Source organism: Lepisosteus platostomus, chromosome 5, assembly GCF_059453375.1.
Source record: "Lepisosteus platostomus isolate fLepPlt1 chromosome 5, fLepPlt1.hap1, whole genome shotgun sequence".
Classification (NCBI taxonomy): domain Eukaryota; kingdom Metazoa; phylum Chordata; class Actinopteri; order Semionotiformes; family Lepisosteidae; genus Lepisosteus; species Lepisosteus platostomus.
The window spans coordinates 12,367,103-12,385,363 of record NC_142615.1 but is presented as its reverse complement, the minus strand read 5'-3'; the positions used below and the strand labels follow the sequence as shown (position 1 = coordinate 12,385,363).

Below are 18,261 nucleotides of genomic sequence, written 5' to 3'. Positions count from 1 at the left end.
CTCGGTTTTCTTCAATGACTTACTAAGCATCTTCTTCACATTCGACCATGCAGGGGAAGCCAGGTACACCAAAGCAAACGCATGAAAGTGCATTTCAAGCAGAGACCAGGAAGGACTTGTTTACACCGAGAGTGGGCGGAGAATGGAACAATGCGCCCAGCCCTGTTGCTGGAGCCGATTCTTGATGAGATCTTGGGCTCACTAAGAGGCCCCCGCTGGATGCTAATCTTTCTGTTGTTCTTGCAGTTCCTGAGCTGCTTTTGAGCCAATAGAGCTCGTCCTGGTCTGTCGGCAGAGCCCAATTGCAAATGATCGGCTCCGTGTACAGAAGGAACGTGCGTTTGGTACAAGAGTGAATGAAGGCACAGGAAATACATTGGCAACAAATGACCGGTCGCTCAAGACCTCTGTGAAGTACAGGAGCGTGCAAAATGAGGCTGTTTCCGCCCAGTCTCGAACCGGGGACCTTTCGCGTGTTAGGCGAACGTGATAGCCGCTACACTACGGAAACCTGCAGGGACCGCTGCTGGTGTCTCGCTTGCGTTTCGGGCTGAGAAAGGGACGCGTCACTTTAGGCAGGGGGCGCTGGAGAGAGGAACAAAGGGCGCGATGAAACAAAATGCCGAAACCCGGGATCGAACCAGGGACCTTTAGATCTTCAGTCTAACGCTCTCCCAGCTGAGCTATTTCGGCGGTGGAAAGAGCACACAGCCACCTGCTCCAGCCTTCCTGTGTTGCGGCATGAGCGCACCAAGAGGAGCGGGAGAGTGTTGCAGGAATGTCCCTCAGAAGGAAAGGAACATGTGACCGGTCGCTCAAGACCTCTGTGAAGTACAGGTGCGTACAAAAAGAGGCTGTTCCCGTCCGGTTTCAAACCGGGGATTTTTCACGTGTGAGGCAAACGTGATAACCGCTGCACTACGGAAACGGTGAGAAGAGGGGCCCACCGGCAGTGAGTATTCAACCTTATTGCATTACTGCTCCCAACCAGTTGATATCAATTTAATTCCTAAGGGTTATGTACTTGTTTTGAGTATCTCATGTAGAAGTTGTAAACAAGTTCAATTACGAAACGGTCTAAATGAATGATATACTTATGTCCTCTTGATGTGTAACTCTTTGTAACTGAATGAATTTATATCTTTTGTATGCAAAAGATGGGTTTGCATGCATATTCTATATATTAACAAATGTATCCTCATGTATTAGTACCTGTGTGTGCGTTGTTTGAGTTATGTCGCATGGTTGGATTCTAAGACCATTAAAATAATGAATTTTGTGATTTACTGCCACAAAAATAATTGTCCCAGTAAATGCCCAAACCCCTACAGAACTGGTGCCTCGTGAGAGAACACTACAACAGTGTGTGATATCCTGTCCCAGCCTGAGGAGCAGACAGCGAGCCTGTCTCTTAATAATACTAACAATACAGTGTGTGATTCCCTGCCCCAGCCAGAGGAACAGACAGTGAGCCTGTCTCTCAATAATAATACAGTGTGTGATCTCCTGTCCCAGCCTGGGAAACAGTGAGTCAGCCTCTCAATAATTATAATACAGTGTGATCTACTGTCCCAGCCAGAGGAACACACAGTGAGCCTGTATCTAAATAATAATAATACAGTGCATGATCTCCTGTACTAGCCTGAGGAACAGACAGCGAGCCTGTCTCTCAATAATGATAACCTAGTGTGGAATGTCCTGTCCCAGTCTGAAGGACAAACAGTGAGCATGTCCCTCAGTAATAATAGAACAGTGTGTGATCTCCAGTCCCAGCAGGAGGAACAGACAGTGAGTCTGTATCTCAATACTAATAATACAGTGTGTGATCTCCTGTCCAAGCCTGGGGAACACTGAGGCTGTCTCTCAATACTAATAATACAGTGTGTGATATCCTGCCCCAGCCTGAGGAACAGACAGTGAGCCAGTCTCTCAATAATAATAAAGCAGATTATGACCTGCTGTCCCAGCCTAAGGAACAGTCAGGAAAGAGCAGGTCTCTCTATAATAATAATACAGTTTGTGATCTCCTGTCCCAGCCTGAGGAACAGACAGTGAGCCTGTCTCTCAATAATAATAATACAGAGTATGACCTCCTGTCCCAGCCTGGGGAACAGTGAGCTTGTCTCTCAATAATAATAATACAGTGTGTCATTTCCTGTCCCAGCCTGAGGAACAGTGAGCTTGTCTCTCAATAATAATAATAATACAGTTTGAACTCCTGTCCCAGCCTGAGGAACAGTGAGCCTGTCTCTCAATCATAAAAATACAATGTGTTATCTCCTTTCCCGGCCTGGGGAACACTGAGGCTTTCTCTCAATACTAATAATACAGTGTGTGATATCCTACCCTAGCCTGACGAATAGACAGTGAGCCTGTCTCTCAATAATAATAATAGAGTGTGTGATTTCCTGTCCCAGCCTGAGGAACAGACTGTGAGCCTGTCTCTCAATAATAATAATCCAGTGTGTGATCTCCTGGTCAAGCCCAAGCGAAGACACAGTGAGCCTATCTGTCAATAATAGTAATACAGTGTGTGATCTCCTGTCCCATTCTGAGGAACAGACAGTCAGCCTATCTGTCAATAATAATAATACAGTGTGTGATCTCCTGTCCCAGCCTGAGAAACAGACAGTGAGCCTGTCTCTCAATAATAATAATACAGTGTGTGATCCTCTGTCCCAGCCTGAGGAACAGACAGTGAGCCTGTCTCTCAATAATAATAATACAGTGTGAATTCCTGTCTCAACTTGTGGAACATACAGTGAGCCTGTCTCTCTATAATAATAATATAATGTATGACCTCCTGTCCCAGCCTGGGGAATATACAGTGAGCCTGTCTCACTATAATAATACAGTGTGTGATCTCCTGTCCCAGCCTGAGGAACAGACAGTGAGCCTGCCTCTCAATAACAAGCCAATTTGTGATCTCCTATCCCAGCCTGAGGAACAGAGAGTGAGCCTGTCTCTCAATAATAATACAGTGTGTGATCCTCTGTCCCAGCCTGAGGAACAGACAGTGAGCCTGTCTCTCAATAATAATAATACAGTGTGAATTCCTGTCTCAGCTTGTGGAACATACAGTGAGCCTGTCTCTCTATAATAATAATATAATGTATGACCTCCTGTCCCAGCCTGGGGAATATACAGTGAGCCTGTCTCACTATAATAATACAGTGTGTGATCCTCTGTCCCAGCCTGAGGAACAGAGAGTAAGCCTGTCTCTCAATAATAATAATGCAGTATGTGATCTCCTGTCCCAGCCTGAGGAACAAATAGTGAGCCTGTCTCAAAATAATAATAATACAGTGTGGGATCTCCTGTCCCAGCCTGGGGAACAGTGTGCCAGACTCTCAATAATATTAATAATAATAATACAATGTGATCTACTGTCCCAGATTGAGGAACAGACAGTGAGCCTGTCTCAATAATAATACAGTGTGTGACCATCTGTCCCAGACCGAGGAAAAGACAGTGAGTCTGTCTCTAAATAATAATAATACAGTGTGGGATCTCCTGTCCCAGCCTGGGGAACAGTGAGCCAGACTCTCAATAATAATAATACAGTGTGATCTACTGTCCCAGCCTGAGGAACAGACAGTGAGTTTGTCTCTCAATAATAATACAGTGTTATCTCCTGTCCCAGCCTGGGGAACAGACAGTGAGCCTGTCTCTCAATAATAATAATACAGTGTGTGATCTCCTGTCCCAGACTGAGGAACAGACAGTGAGACTGTCTCTCAATTATTATAATAATACTGTGTGAGCTCCTGACCCAGCCTGGGGAACATACAGTGAGCCTGTCTCTCTATAATAATAATTCAGTGTGGGATCTCCTGTCCAACTCTGAGGAACAGACAGTGAGCCTGTCTCTAAATAATAATAATACAGTGTGTGATCCTCTGTCCCAGCCTGAGGAACAGACAGTGAGCTTGTCTCTCAATAATAATAATACAGTGTGTGATCTCCTGTCCCAGCCTGAGGAACAGTGAGCCTGTCAATCAATAATAATACAGTATGTGATGTCCTGTCTCAGCTTGAGGAACAGAGAGTAAGCCTGTCTCTCAATAATAATAATACAGTGTGGGATCTCCTGTCCCAGCCTGGGGAACAGTGAGCCAGACTCTCAATAATATTAATAATAATAATAATACAGTGTGATCTAATGTCCCAGCCTGAGGTACAGTGAGCCTGTCTCTCAATAATAATATAGTGTGTGACCACCTTCTGTGGTCTGTTTCAAATCCGCCCGCGATGAGACACTGAGGAGAAATGAAGAGTCAGTCGCGCTAGAAAATCACCCGGGAAAGAGACTTTCAATGTAGGAAAAAAAGTCGTTAGTAACAGACATAACATGTTTGTTTTGTTTTTTTAATCGCTGCGATGTGTGACTAAGCTCATACTAAGAGTTGCCCCCTTTGTCTAGATCTGGTAAGCTGCTCGTCGCTGGTGGGCCAGATCGTGTCCCCCATCACTACACTGGGGCATTAAGACCCACACAGACCGCAGGGTGAGTGCCCCCTGCTGGCCCCACTGAGAGGTCGTATCCCACCTCCTCCGCTCTCTGCGAAAAGCAGTATCTTCAGGCCTTGACATCCCACCCCTGCCACTCTCTGCGTAAATAAGTATCGTCAGGCCCTGACATCCCGCCCCTGCCACTCCCTGCGTAAAGAAGTGTCGTATGGCCCTGACATCACACCCCCACCACTCTCTGCGGAAAGCACTGTCGTATAGCCCGGGCACCCAACCCTCCACTCTCTGCATTAAGCACTGTCATATAGCCCTGACACCCACCCCTCCACTCTTTGAATAAAGCAGTGTTGTCAGGCCCTGACATCCCACCCCCGCCACTGTCTACGTAAAGTAGTATCGTCAGGGCCTGACATCCCACTCCCGCCACTCTCTGCATAAAGCAGTGTCTTATGGCCCTGAAACCCTCCCCTCCACTCTCTACATAAAGCAGTGTTGTCAAGCCCTGACATCCCTCCCCTGCCACTCTCTGTGTAAAGCACTGTCGTATGGCCCTGACATCACACCCCCACCACTCTCTGCGTAAAGCACTGCCGTATAACCCTGACACCCACCCCTCCACACTCTGCGTTAAGCTGTGTTGTCAGGCCCTGATATCCCACCCCCACCATTCTCTGTGTAAAGCACTGCTGTATGGCCCTGACATCACACCCCCACCACTCTCTGCGGAAAGCACTGTCATAAAGCCCTGACACCCACCCCTCCATTTTTTGCATAAAGCAGTGTTGTCAAGCCCTGCCACTCTCTGCGTAAAGAAGTGTCGTATGGCCCTGACATCCCACCCCCACCACTAACTGTGTAAAGTAGTATCGTCAGGCCCTGACATCCCACCCCTGCCACTCCCTGCTTAAAGAAGTGTCGCAAGCCGCACAGCACAGCCTGGCACCGAGCCAGAGAGCGTGGATTGGACAGCAACAGCCTGCAACTGTTTCTCTGTGCCCGCAGGAGATCTGAATCCCCAGAGATTGGATGAGTATTCAACTTCACTGCATTACTGTTCGAGAATTCAATTGTAATCCCAACCAGTTGATATCAATTTAATTCCTAAGAGTTATGTTCTTGTTTTGAGTATCTAATGTAGAAGTTGTAACCAAGTTCACTTTACGAAACGGTCTTAATGAATGATATACTGAATGTATGTCCTCTTGATATGTGTAACACTTCGTAACTGACTGAATATATATCTTTTGTATTCTGATAACCCCCTCGATAAGATCTGTTAGGTTTACATGCATATTTTATGTATTAATAAATGTATCCTCGTGTATTAGTACCTGTGTGTGTGCGTTGTTTGAGTTATGTCGCATGGTTGGATTCTAAAGCCATCAAAAGAATCAACTTTGTGATTTACTGGTACAATTAATAATTGTCTCAGTAAATTCCCAAACCCTACAGAACTGGTGCCTTCAGAGAGCCACTATGATTACATATTTGGCGTCCCTGAGCCGGTTTTCTTACATATTTGGCGTCCCTGAGCCGGTTTTCCTACAGTGGTAAGGGAGAACCGTTTCCTCGTCCTGGAGGAAACGGAACTTTCTTCCCCCGAAGCCCAGGAACAACCGGAGGAGGCAGCCCAGGAAATGGAAACCCCCCCCCTGAGGCCCAAAGATGACAGGAAGTGACAGCCCAGGAAACGGAACCCCCCTCCCCCGAGTCCCACGGACAACAGGAGGAGGCAGCCCAGGAAGAGGTTACCCCCTCCCCCGAGGCCCAGGGACAACAGGAAGAGGCAGCCCAGGAAGTCGGAACCCCCTCCCCTGAGGCCCAGGAACAACAGGAAGAGGCAGCCCAGGAAGTGGAGCCCCCCTCCCCCAAGGCCCAGGAGCAACTGGAGGTCCCCGAAACTCCTGGAGAAAGGGAAGAAAAAAGCCTTCCCGAAGCGGTGGCGGAGAGTATCCTCGAGGAAGACAAGATTACTTTGAAGCTGCCCTGGAGCTGGGACTGATGGTAGGGCTGGACCTGTCCAGCATGTTTACCTTTCAGTCCCCAGCGAGACCTGGAGGGAGCCCAGCATATTCCCCCCAGGACCCGAACGAGAGGAGTTACATCTAGGCTAAACAGTGCCCAGATGTAGACTCCCAAGTTTTCCACTGTAAGCACAAAGAGAGGAGGTTCAACTTTCACTTGTTTAATCATGATTGTGAATCTTACCTTTCTAACAACTAACGTGAGAGGGCTAAGAGACCCGGTGAAAAGATGGGGAGTCTTTCATGATCTGGTCTCAAAGTCTTTCTCAGTTTGTTTCTTACAGGAGGTCCACCTGAAGGATGAAAGCGACATGCTGACATTCACCAGGGAATGGACGAAGGGAGAATCATGCTGGAGCGTAGGAGGGGTCCACTCTTCTGGAGTGAGAATCCTCCTCAGAAACCCAGAGATGACGCTGGTTTCCTCCTTCTCGGTGGTGCAGGGCCGGATCCTGGTCGCAGACATCGACTGGAGGGGGCAGAAGTTGAGAGCAATTAACGTCTATGCTCCGACGGAACCCTCTATCCGGAAGGAAGTGTTTGCTGACCTGGCCAGCTGCTGCACCACCAACAGACAGGTGGTGCTTGGCGGGGACTTCAACGTCGACCGGGAGAAGGGGAGCGACGCTAGCTCGGCAGAGCTGGAGTCGCTACTCAAGCAGTTCTCCCTGGTAGACGGTTTCAGACGGTGCCGCCCTAACGACGCCGGAACGACATGGAAAAACTCCCGGGGAGTGTGCAGCCGCCTGGACTACATCTTTCTGCACACGACCTGCTCCCTGGAGTCGGCGACGGTGTCCCCGGAGTGGTATTCCAGCCACAAGCGCTTGACGGTGGTGGTTAACACCAACCTGCCGGCATTCGGTCGTGGGTACTGGAAGCTGAACCGGGAGATACTGGAGGAAGACGACTTCAAGGCACTGTTCCGTAAAGACTACGCGAGCTGGGTCGATCTGAGAGACGGCTACAGCTCCATGGTGGAATGGTGGGAGTCGGTGAAAGACAGGAACCAAACCCTGGCGCAGACGTACTGTAGATGGAAGGCGGCAAGGGAGAGGAAGGAAGCTGCACGACTCCAGAGACAACTAGAGGAGGAGTACAGCTCGGCTAACGGGGGAGGAGCCTTCAATTCAGCCCGGGCACGGGACCTGAAGGAGAGGCTCCGCAAACTCAATCAGGTCCGAGGAGCTCAGAAAAAGAGGGTGATCCACGGCCTGAGACGGGGAGATGGAGAGGAAGTGCTGGACGAGAGCGACAAGGTAGAAGCAGCCACCGCTTTCTACACAGAGCTCTTTTCAGAAAAGCAGACGGAGGTGGAGGCAGGCGATGCTTTTCTGGAAGAGCTGAAGGCACGAGTACCGGAGGAGGTGAGGGAGGACTTGGAGGGTCCGATCGCGGCCGAGGAGCTGAAGGCGGCGCTCTTGTCCATGGAGAATGGCAAGGTGCCGGGGCCGGACGGACTCCCCAAGGAATTCTACACCTGCTTCTGGGACACCCTGGCGGCAGATCTGGTGGAAGTGGCACAGGAGATCTTCCGCCTGGGGAAACTCGGAGACACCATGAGGGAGGGCATCATCTCCCTGCTCTTCAAGAGCCCTTAGCAGAGACGGTGAGACGGGACCCTGTCATCGACGGCCTGGAGATACCGGGAGGCGTGGGGGAAACCCTGAAGATCTCCCAGTACGCCGAGGACACAACGCTGTTCCTGAGGTCGGACAGGGGGTTGAGGAGAGCCCTGCAGGTCATGGAGCAATACTCCAGAGCCTCGGGGTCGAAACTCAACCACTGAAAGAGCAAACTGAAGTTCTTCGGGCCCTGGAAGCACAGGACGACGGCGCCGGAGGGTCTCGAGCTCTGCATGGAGCCCCTCAAAATACTGGGGGTTTCCTTCCAGAGCCAGGACAACGAGACCAACAACTGGACCGAGAGGATCGCCAAGGTGAACGCGAAGCTGGGTCTGTGGAAAACGCGGTCGCTGTCCTACACAGGGAAAGTGATGGTGTTGAAAGCAGACATCCTGCCGGCTTTGGTTTACCTGGCGGTGGTGCACCCGCTGCCGGCCAGACTCAGACGAGCGCTGCAAGGGATGATCTTCGGCTTCGTCTGGGGCGGGAAGTACGAGTACATCACGAGAAACCGGATGTGTCAGCCGGTCGAGGAAGGGGGTCGAGATGAAACTCGACTGCATCTTCTACTGCAACCTCAGTCGGGCGCTGCGGGAGCCCATCGGACCTCAGGAGGAGGACGAAGCGCCTAGTCGCCAAATGGGGTTTCCCCACGGCGAGGGAGCACTGGAAAGGACTTTGGGCCCTATACAAGGATTAAAGGACAATAGCGAGTGGTAGGTTTGGAGGGACTCTCTTAATTGCGCAAATCCGCCCCCACTTGCAAAGATTGATAACGGACAATCAATCTCTGTTACGCCGTTGTTTTTTATTACATGGAGTGTTAATATGTGTGAGATGTTTCTTTTGAGATGTTTATTTTGCGGAATAAAGTATATTTTGTAGAACAAAAAATCTTATGACAAGGTTTACAAGTTATCTGTTGAACTACATTCTAATAGGTGTGGTCACATTCCAGGTCATTTGTTTATGTTTTTGTTTCTGGAGTACCTGTTAGATGAAATGTGCTAATATGTAACCTAATTCCAGTGTGAATAACTAGAAGAGGGGAGCAGCTCCATTCCAGACCAAGGGAGCTTTGAGATTGGCTGGGCCAGATCTCTCATTTGCATATCTGATTTGGAAATACAACACTAAACCCCCTTCTTGCATGGATTTAACTTGCACCCAAGGGACCCCTACTGTGTATTGCTACTTATTTTTTTATGATAAGTGGTGATTACCAGTTGACAGTATGTGTATGTGTTTTCATTTCATTTACCAAATGGAATTTTTGCTCTTTTAGTATTTGTTAAGAAGGCTTTCTAAAGTCAGGAAGTCCATTTTTTTGGTGAAAAAAGATTCTGTATTAATATTAATATTTCTCATACAACATAAATAGGGTCTTTTATGAATAAAAAGATCTTGCACTTGGAAATCTTAATAAAGCTGTGTGCTTCCATACACTCGAGCAGTTTTGATTCCTAATATTTGACCTTAGGTGTGGGAACGGGTCTTTTTTGCCATTTGATTTCCAATTGATCAGCACAGTATAGAAAATAGACCCATAAAGCAACGTCAGCAGTGACAAATGTGCAAAAAGTGATCACTTGTTTTCGCCCGCTTTCAAACTGAAACCCTTTGGTGTGTTAAGAGAATGTGATAACCACTACACTGCACAAGGTGGGAATGGGTGACTTGCAGAGAGTGTTGAACTTCGAGAAAGGACTTCTCTCAGGAATATATTTCCACATTCTGAAGAGGAGATTTTCTCCATTTCTGTAGTCTGACTTCCTCTTTTGCAGAAATGTGGAGTCACCTATCCAGCTCTGGGAGCAGTGTGTAGATAACAGGTTTGTTACTGCCGGATGAGCACAGTAAATTAATACAGCAGAATAAACACACTGTGAGTATTTGAAGGGAATTAACAATCTTTTACGTCTTGCTATGTTCAATGCTGCTGTAATTTCTGTAATATTGTGATTATCACGTTCATCACACATGCGCAAGATCCCCTGTTTGAAATTGGGCAGAAACAGGTGTCTTTTTATCTTCTCACATTTTGCACTCCTGCCAGTGTTTTATGGATCTTGTTTTGTCTTATTGCAAGAATTCGAATTTCCTGTGTCATTCATCAGATCACATCACATCACATCAAACAGCCAGCAGATCATGTCACCTTTCAGATAGTCATTCTTCTGCTTCCTAAATTTCTGATAAGACCAGGTCCTAGAAGTCACTACTCAGTCAGTTACTACTGCCGAAATGCAAGCCCTTCCTCCAGCCTGAAGAAGTTGATCCTACATTACTCATGAAGAAGATGTATCTACCAAACCTCAGAGAGCTGAGCTGGATCACTCCCCTTCTGAATGACGTTGCAGTAACACTCTACCACTCCTCTTCGTGCACTCATGCTGGAACTTTGGGAGGCTACTGCAGACAGCAGAGGTTGGATCGTACACAGAGGTTGGAATAGCTCAGCTGAGAAAGCCTTAGACTGATGCTCTAAAGGTCCCTGGTTCAATCTGGGGTTTTGGCATTTTGTTTCGTTGCACCATTTGTTCCTCTCTGCAATGCCCTGTGTCCAAAGTCACACTTCCCTTTCTCAGCCTGAATCCCAAACTAGAGTCTTTGTGTCCTTGAGTCCCTCTTTTACCGACACTGATGAAGTACAGAAATAACTTAACATGTTTTGCACTCCTTATGGTGTTTTATGGTGGGACCTGTATTTCTCTATGAATTTCCTTAGTGACAGCCCATTTGTTTTCAATATATTTCTGGTGACGTTATTACATCGGTCTCCCCTGGTGGCTTGTTTTCATATCCCACTTCTGACAATGACTTTTCTTATGTCACTTTGATGGGAGTACAATTGGAAAAAAAACTAAAATGTGTGTAGTTGTTTCCATATCAAACCTGTCTTCCATTTTATACAGTATTCCACAGGAGTGAATCAATTCCTTGTTTAATTTTGCAAATTACCCTGCTGTCAAAAAAACTAAATTCCCATGTAGCCAAGGAGTTGCTGAAAAGCAACTTCACTTTGATGTTTTGTGTTGTTATAACTAATTCATCTCCTTTTTAAAAAAAATAGATTTCTGTAGAAGAAAGGTGTCTCACACTACAGTTTAAATTGTAAACAGGTCATAGAAAAAGCTCCTTAGCTCCCTGTCAAGAATCAAACCCCACTCTCCTGTATGACAGGCAGGGATTCTAACCATGGTTACATTGCAACCGTAATAATATTGACAGCATTAATAAATGCATATATAATTGAAATTGAAAACATATCTAACACAGCATCTTTTCTGGTTATATACCACAATGCATTGCTGATATTTGTTGTTTGCCATTTAGGTTAAATACTGTCATGTTTTTCTCAGCAATCGTAAGTATAAATAATGATAATACTATTTGAATACATACAGGTCTTAATATTATTTTGATTAAAATAGGAACAAGTTATAGGTTTATTCCATGCTGAAAAAAAGAAGAAAGAGAACACAACGTTTCGGCCGTGGAGCCTTCTTCAGGTGTAAGAGAGACAGGGCAGTAGGCAAAGGTAAAGTAGCGGGAGAACAAAGGTTGAGAGGGAGGAGGAGTGAGAGGCGGGAGCAGGGGACAGAAAGAGAGGCCAATCAAGAGGTGTGAAGTCAGAATGGGTGCAGAGAGGTGTGAAATGAAACTTCCAATGAATGGAGAAAATTTAAAAGAACAGTAGTCTGTCGTTAAGGGAAGGGAGAATGTGTGATCCTAGCTGCAGAATAATTTTAGTTTCAGTGGTCTTTCTGATGTATGAGTTCGGAAAACCGTCTTTGAGAACACAGACGGAGAGATTAGAGTGGTTGTGGCCATCAGAGGTGAAATGAGAAACAATGGGCTTGGAGAGATCTTTAATCTTCACAGCCCTGACGTGTTCTCTGAAGCGGTCTCCGAGTCTCCTTCCTGTTTCTCCAATGTAGATGGCTGGGCATTTACTGCAAGAGATACAGTAAATAAGGTTGCTGGAGGTACAAGATGCTGTCTGGGTGATCCGGAATTGTCCTGAGGGGCCTTGAATGAGTGTGGTGGTGGCTGTGTACTTGCAGGTGATACAGCGAGCTCTGTTGCAAGGGAAAGTGCCTGGTGTGGATGGTTGTTGATGGCGGTCAAGGGAGCTGTGAACAAAGAGGTTACGCAGATTAGGTTATCGTTCAGCGGGGTCTGGACGTGTCTGTGAGGCTGAAACCGGACGGTATCGTGTATCAGGCTCCGGTGCACTGCAGCGTAAGTATAAGTGTATAGATGAAACCTTTAATTTATTGGTTTAAATCAAAATGCTTTACTACTACAAGAGAGATGTATAGTATGAAGGATGGGGAAAAAAATGATTTCTTGGAAGAAAATGGTTTTAATTGCATTCAAAATGAAGCGGAATTTTAGCGCGACACACAAACCCTTTGTCTTTTTTAAATATATTATATATACGTATAATTATATATAGTATTTTTTTTGCTTAGAAATTTTGGACTGGAGGTGATGTATTACTAGTAGTGACGCTGAGTTCACTATGGTGAAGTTAAGTCATAAGACCAGGGCCAGTAGCTTATTAAAAAACGCTTTTTCATCAGGAGATTGTAGGTTCAACTCCTGCCTGATTGACATGTCTCGCTGCTGATTCAGTTCATCCTCCATATTTTGTTCGTGATCATTATTTTCTTTAGTTATGATCAATATTGAACTTTTAAAAAAAATAAAACGACAATAATCAAACGCAGACAGATTTTCTAAAAGTATTAGCAGTTGACAGGGTGCCCCTTTAGAATAGTCGTCAGAAAATGTGAGAAAAGGAAAGTTACGTAAACTCTCACACAGCATTAGAGCTTGGAATCTGATTGTTAAAAAAACTACCTGTCTCCCCAGCATTTAACGGTGCTGTTGTTTTTATTTTACATATTGTTAGCATTTTAATGAATTGAAAGATTGTTATAAAATAAGTTAAAATATTGATACACAAATCGCTAAATACGAAACGTAAAAAACCCAACTGTAAGCAATTGACCATTCATATTCCTGAATTTTAAATCCGTGTTTATCTGTGTCCAAGTGCCTGGTGCAGCTATTTTGAAAGCAGAGTCTATGATTTATTGCAGAAGCGCATTGTTGCCATCAAGGAAAAAAATCCTGAGTTCTCTTAATTAAGAAATACCAAATTATCTCCTAATTACGAGATAGCAACGATATCATATGTGTGTATGAACAACCTTTTACATTTGCAATGGCAGTACCTACAGGCTGTCGATTGGTTTGCTGGCACTGTGGGTTTAGTGTTCCTGACAATGTGCGTGCTGAGAAATGCGCACAATCTGACTTTCTTCTCGGAATGAAAAGGTTACCGTTTGTACCTCATGTAAACACAGTTTTAACCATTATCACACTCATATATATGAATTAAGAACGAATGTGACCTGGAATCCATTGTACCGCTTCAAACTGAAAGTCAGATATTTAGTCTCAAAACTACATAACTCAAGATATTTTTTTCCCTTGATGGCAGCATTGGCTTCTGTAATTTAGATTCAACCACTGAAGAGGTTGGTTTTGTGTTTTTAGCTATTAAACATAACTGGTAAGTTTAAGTCAGTTCTTGTTACTCTTTCCGCTCGAAAGAGCTGTATTAATACCGGCGCACCTGTCTCCACAGGAAATTTATTGCTGTTCCCAAACCAATGTACTGCAGCTTGTGGCCACGTGTTCCTGCTGTCAGCCTGTGATACCATGTTCGTCCACCGCTAGAAATATTACTGCTCCAGTACAAGAGTAGAAGAGGAAACAAATGCAAACACCGTTTAGAAAAAACACACACGTCTCAGGCCTTAACCATGACAAGGATGGGATTTGAACCTAGACGAGCAGAGTACAATGGATTAGCAATCCAAAAAGTGACTCCTGTTTAATTTTCTTTTCGCTTGCTCGATTTGTAGTACGCTCCTCAATCCTTACAACCGATAAACAAAACGGCTTCATGTGCCACAGCATTCTGCTGCAGGTACGGGTTGCACCGTGTATTAGGCGAACCCGAATGGAATATTTCAAATATGTGAAGAATTTCATGAAACCTGAAAAAAGATGATCACAGCCAATGTCAACAGTTCAGGGCCTGTAGGTAGCTTCAACAGAACAAAACGATCTGAAGCCGCAATAATTTCAGAGTGTATTGTGACACTCTAACCATGCTGTTGCTATTACTGCTACTTCTGCTGCAGTTGCTTTAAACTCTACTCAGCGGGCAAGTAAAGTTGTACAAGAAATAGACTACTTTGAGCCGTCCAAATTCCATTATGTGAATTTAAGCTTTTTTTTATTAATAACAGCATGAGTAATACAATGCATGCTCAGAAACGTTACTTATAAGCTTATGAAGCAACAGTGTTTCGACAATTTGCGGTCTTCAAAAAGTAAACGCTGAAGTTTTTATACTTCCTTGTGAGCAGATCACCTTTGATTTAGAAAAGGAAAACTTACTCCCCTGTTGCTTTCATTGCAATATCTGAATCGAGACCCAAGCGCTAAGAAAGCTGAAAAACGCAAAAGTAATAAACCCGATTTAAATTTAGATACACATTTTCTAATGCAGCCTTCATTACAAGACACTCTATTTCTCGAAAGCGTGTTATGTAAAAAAGAGGAAAACGAAAATATATGGATGACAATATTTAAAAGATGAAGATTTTACTTTTGAGAAATTGTCATTTTATGTATCTAGACGCTTTTCAACCGCTGTTTTTAGAACCTTGCTGTGCTTCCTGAATCATTTTCAGTGTTATAAACTGGGTGTGGAGATAGCGATCACTTTGTAGAGCAGTTGATAGGCTGGAGCTGTTCAGACTACTCTTGTTATTTCTCAAACGCTTCCATCATTTTTCTTTCATGCTAGGACGCGAGTGTGTACATGTGTTTGGTTTTCGTTTCACTGATTCTCATTGAAGATTTGGGAATTAACGAAGAAAGAATCAGTAACCAGGAAGGCAGAAGCTTTGGTTCTCAACGATCTTGAAGACGCCCATGTAGAGCAGCGTGTGATGATTTGTACTACAAAAGACCAAGTGCTCAGTGACGTCTGCGTTTACCGTTGAAACTTTTCATCTCAGATGCAAAAGCAGTTGTGTTAAACATAGCTGAGTGGTGCAGCAGAAGCGTGCTGGGTCCATAACCCAAAGATCAATGGATCAAAGCCATCCTCTGCTATACATGTTTAATGCACGACTGATAAGCACACCCTCAGTTTAATGACGTGCATTGAAACTGATTTCTTCTCTCGTATGTGCAAACTTCACACTTAGGGTGCTCTTTAATCTTTACAAATATGCAGATGCCCAAATGTTTCTTTTGTTGTTCTGACATCCTTTATAGATTCCTCAAATCCTTCAAATGAACATCCATATCAGCACAGTTATGTTTATATCTTTTAAAATTAAAGTACATACAACAAAAATATCAATGTACATTTGTACTGTGCTCATTTAATAATGATTGTCGAGTTCTCCGACAACTCTGTGTTATAATTTTAAAACATTTTTGCTAAGGATACACAACGGGTGTATAAGGCATTCTAACTACAGCCAGCTGAAGATAAAATTCCACACGTGAAAATGGTTTCACGCACATTTCCTGCAAAGTTCAAGAGGGCTTTTAGCGGAGATTATGTTTACATCGAAACAATCCGAAGCGCGTCCCTGACCACCAGCCCTTTGTATAACAGCTGTACAAAGACACACTCCCGTGCATAAGGAAATGTTGTGTTTAACAGAAGTGAGTTAACATGATCCGTGACCTAATTTACCAGAACAAATACTCACCCAGCAAGGTCTGCTTTACTACAAGAGAGAAGTAGGGTGAAAGACGTGATCATTTCACACTGTTGTGGAACAAAACGCTTTTTTCTTGGAATTCTAAATCAATTAGAAATTCAGAGCGACACATAAAGGCTTTGTCTGCTTAAAAGTGATGATTTTTAAAAACTGATAAAAATGTAGAAAACACGTTTCTCACGTAGAAATTTAAGATGGGGGTGGAGTATTACTAGGAGCGGCGCTGAACTCACCATGGTGCAATTCATTTACGTGACGGGCTGGTGGTTTAATGGATAACGCGTCTGATTTCGGTTTATTAGATTGTCGATTCGACTTCTACCGGGGTTGTGTGATTTAAATCAGGCTCCTCAGAAATAGATGTCCGTTATGTAAATGAACCGCACCTGAAAGCAAACGTTGGGTCTGGGTTCCTTTCTTTCCTACATGAAATAGCAAATCGTTACAAAAAAAAAAAACACCAACTAATGTCCAATGGCGTTAGTCATTTAAGTAAACATGAATATACTGTAAGGTCTTGGTACATGGGAGTGGATTTCAACCACAATTAAAAAAGGGCAAATTATAATTACAGGCTTCAGACACTTTTTCAAACAAAAGAGACCAAACACTCCCTAACTTTCAGGTTTGCTTGAACCTGTAACAAAAAAGGGGTCTGAAGCTTCCATTCTCTGATGTCACTGTCTCTAAAGCCGGGCGTGATGTTTCGCGGATATGCAATGTGCCTTTTCTCTTGTCGTGTTCATGATGATTCGCTGCATAAGCTCCTGATTGGGTGTTTTGTACTGCGCTGTTACTTCGTTCAGATTACCTATGTGGTGTACAGATAAAACCCGACTGCGTGGTGTAATTTCCGGGTTCGGCACCAGCAGCGCCTGCAAACTCCTCAGCTGACCTCGACGTGATTTGAACACGCAACCTTCTGATCTGGAGTCAGACGCGCTACCATTGCGCCACGAGGTCACTCGCCACAAGTGCTTTTAATTCCCCCAAAGAGAACAATCAGCATCCCTGAAAAAGATTTTTTTTCATTCTCTCCTGTGAGGAGCGCCGCTCTTCCAACGAGAGACTCTTCTTCCCAGACCACAGAATATTCTTTCCGCCCGGCTCTCTCACAGAGAGCAGACACACCGTCTCCACTGATGTGTTTACTACATCTATAGATCTGACCCCCTACAGCCCCGATATTCCTGGACAGGATATTTACCACCAGCCTCGTGAACGTCTCATCTTGACCTCTCCCAGGAGGAGCACAATTAACACAGAATCCTCTCTCCATTTAGCAAATAACAAAAAACACTGTTTACCTGTCAAGACAGAAAACCAGGCTGCTGCAGGTGAGGCTTAAACTCACAACCTCGGCATGAGTCCACTGAATATGTCATTTTACATGGCCTGAACCAGGAAAGAGATTGGAAGTCAAGAAGTTATGTTTTTTTTTTTAATACTTGCCTACTCTTTTAATTTTTCGGTCAAATATTTTATTTGGGAGTACTTTCAATTGATGTTAATCCTTGTCCCGATGCACGATTCTGGGCCATAGTGCATCTTGAATAATGTTCTCATAGGCTTCAGTTTGGAAAAGTGCGCTCTTCAGAAGCTACAGAAACCGCTAATGGTTACATAACACAATGCAAAAGGAACGTTCGGGTTTGAAAAAGAATATTACTTGCTATGAATACAAACACTGTTACAGGAGGCGTGTTAGGGCTATTTTAGCTTAGATCATCAATTCATCTTACATTTCTTCTCCATCTATATCAACAGCGTCATCGCTACTGAGCGCTAAAGGCAGGTCCTGGCAATACAATATTCTTTAGAAAACATTTTTAAAACTATTTCCACTACCATACATAAAGTAAAAGATTCGGATTGCACGCAACTAATAAATTATCTTTTCCAGGGGCGTTGTAGCTAGATGCAAATTACAATCGAAAATATCAGTATCAGCTTTAATATTTTCTTTTGGATCCACAGGACGATCAGCATGAGCCATCAAAGAGCCTGTAGTGGCAAGAAGTTTAAAAGCACACAAGTGATCTGTCTTTGGTCAAAGGAATTGCTGGAGCAGTAGGACACAGAGCAATATCTAGCAGCTGTAGACGATGTTCGGGGAAGAGATAATTCTGTTTTCAGCACAGGGAGTGAGAATGAGCTCAGTCTGGCTCCCAGCAGAATCCATTCTGGTTTGGTTACTATCAGACTGTGCGTCTGAGGCTCTTTGGATCGCAACGTGAAAAAAAAGAACAAAAAACATTTGCTCACATCTTGTGATTTCCACGAGAGGAAGAGAAGATATCACTTTAAAAAAAA

The 18,261-nt window shown here is 44.6% G+C and overlaps 3 non-coding genes across 3 annotated transcripts; 1 reads left to right on the top strand and 2 right to left on the bottom strand.

Annotated features, from left to right (window-relative positions):
* Positions 1-620: 620 nt before the first annotated feature.
* On the bottom strand, positions 621-693 carry trnaf-gaa (transfer RNA phenylalanine (anticodon GAA)). The gene has a single exon. It is a non-coding gene; the product is annotated as a tRNA-Phe (tRNA).
* Positions 694-9,384: 8,691 nt separating this feature from the next.
* Positions 9,385-9,442, top strand: LOC148663639 (U7 small nuclear RNA). Its single transcript, XR_015939077.1, has one exon. It is a non-coding gene; the product is annotated as a U7 small nuclear RNA (small nuclear RNA).
* Positions 9,443-16,839: 7,397 nt separating this feature from the next.
* Positions 16,840-16,911, bottom strand: trnaw-cca (transfer RNA tryptophan (anticodon CCA)). Its single transcript has one exon. It is a non-coding gene; the product is annotated as a tRNA-Trp (tRNA).
* Between the last annotated feature and the right edge of the window lie 1,350 nt (positions 16,912-18,261).